Raw genomic sequence first — 2,352 nt, 5'->3', positions numbered from 1 at the left:
ACTTTGAACGAGGGCGGCACTACTCTACCCTGTAACACCTCATTCAGAAGGGAGGTAAAGGTAGCACCCAACAACGGCCAAAGGCGCACGTAAAATTCCTTTGGAAGTCCATCTAGACCCGGGGACTTTTGATAAGGCGATCCCACAATAATTTTGTAAACTTCCTCAGGCTGAAAGGCAGCTAAGAGCGTTTCATTATGTTCAGATGTAATTGTCGTATACAAGATGCTGACAAGTGGGTCGTAAAAGGTTTTACTGGACTCTTCGATATCGTAGATTTCTACATAGTACTGGTGTAAGATACGCACTATATCAGCTTGCGCCATTACGATACATCCATCTTTTGTCGTGGGAGAATGAATACAAGTGCGTCGGCGACGGATCTGATACCGAAGCAAATGATATAAGGAAGTCAGTTCTTCCATCACCAATGATCGCGACTTCGATCGGATTTTCAAACCTTCCATTTCCATTCTCTTCACGGTTAACAATTTTGCCTTACCGGCCTAACATCTGCAACTCGCAGAGGGCTTGATCCGAAGCAGCATAAAGTTCACGCAGGATGGAATAGTAATATTCATAAATTCTCCGAAAGTCTCGCGCTTTGGCAGCACAGAAACGTATCAAAGTCTGCGTGAGCCTCGGTTTCGCTAGCTATATCCACCAGTCAAGCACTCCGTCTTCAGGCCACAAGTGGCCCAATGGGACCGTCCGACCGCCGTGTCGTCCTCAGCTGAGGATGCAGATAGTAGGGGCGTGTGGTCAGCACACCGCTCTCCCGGTCGTTATAATGGTTTTCCTTGACCGGAGCCGCTACTATTCGGTCGAGTAGCTCCTCAATGGGCATCACGAGGCGAGGCTGAGTGCACCCCGAAAAATGGCAACAGCACATGGCGGCCCAGACTGTAACCCATCCAAGTGCCGGCCACGCCCGACAGCGCTTAACTTCGGTGATCTGACGAGAACCGGTGTATCCACTGTGGCAAGGCCGTTGCCCCATCAGTCAAGGGTGGAGGAGTATTTCCCAGTGGACCGTAGAGTATGCTCCCACACGACTTGCATCACGTCATCGAGAGAAGGGTCAGCTAGATGAGCGACGTTTAGCATCCACGGAGGGCGAAACAATTTGACTGGTTGCCATTCAAGATTGAGAGTTATGGCCACAGCACAGTGATCCGTAAAGGAAGCTGGGATAACTTCAACGTTAAGAATACTATCGCTCAGGAAGTCCGATAAGTAAAATCTATCTAACCTGCTACTAGAAGTCGCAGTAAAGTGGGTAAATTTAACTAATGTCGGGTATTTACATATCCAGACGTCTTTTAGGCGTAAGGAGCGGCCCAATTCATGTAATTCGAGACAGAAATTAAGGTTTGGAGATTGATCCACAGGACGCAATACACAGTTAAAGTCATCACTCAACAGAATACCCAGAGGACTCTTACGCAACAAATAAACAATATCCTCTTCATAAAAACGCGAACTATCCACCACGTGACCAGTGCCAGTAGGGGCATATAAACGAACCAAAGTAAGATTAAAAAGTTGACACCCTATGCCCCTGCCAGAATCCACCATTTCCACTTCAGCAATAGGAATGCTTTCGCGAAAGAATAGGGCGGTCCCCGTAGAATATTCGGGTGCTACATTAAAGACCATACGAAAACCAGATAAGGAGAAATTACTAAATAGCACCTCCTGTAAGAAAACTGTGTCCGCACATGAATCATAAATGAACTGACGCAGCGAAGCCAATCGCAATTCTTATTCCACACGATTAACGTTTAAGGAAAGGAACATGTAGGCTTGGGTAATTGATCACAGCTGGACAGAGATGTACGGAATATCGGAGTAGAATTATGTAGACAGCTGAGAGTCAAGGTCCACTGTGGAATACACAGTGGAATCACACATCGGGGGACCATAACCCACGTCATCGCAACCTATTTTCTTAGATTTCTTACGAGCCACCGCACGGTCAAGTTGTATACGCTGTTTCTGCCGGCTACGTGAGATGGCGGCCTCTGCAGACAGAGGCTTGGGAGGGGTCATAGGCACAGCTTCCTCCCCCACCCCCCCAGACCTAGGGTCATGTAATGCAATGCCAGTCACTAAGGCGGAAGCATTCTGTGGAATTACCAATACAACAGGTGATACTTGGTCGCTAATTTTCTTCTCCTCGGGAGCTGCTGTAGGCGGCAAATACAGGAAGACGAAGGAACAGGAGGACACTGCATCGTCTTAGGCTGTAACGGAGGACACAAAGACGAACGGGGGGCTCCGCTCCCTCTTCACACACAGGCAGCTCAGAAGGAGCCACTTCGCGACCAGGAGGGATGCTGGAGATAACTT

General features: G+C 48.3%; 1 pseudogene; it reads right to left on the bottom strand.

The window, feature by feature from the left end:
• Positions 1 to 878: 878 nt before the first annotated feature.
• LOC124723635 lies at positions 879 to 996 on the bottom strand (annotated as a pseudogene).
• Between the last annotated feature and the right edge of the window lie 1,356 nt (positions 997 to 2,352).

This window comes from Schistocerca piceifrons, chromosome X, assembly GCF_021461385.2.
Source record: "Schistocerca piceifrons isolate TAMUIC-IGC-003096 chromosome X, iqSchPice1.1, whole genome shotgun sequence".
NCBI classification, from domain to species: Eukaryota; Metazoa; Arthropoda; class Insecta; order Orthoptera; family Acrididae; genus Schistocerca; species Schistocerca piceifrons.
Note: the sequence above shows the minus strand (reverse complement) of the source record. Positions and strands in the feature narration are given on the sequence as shown.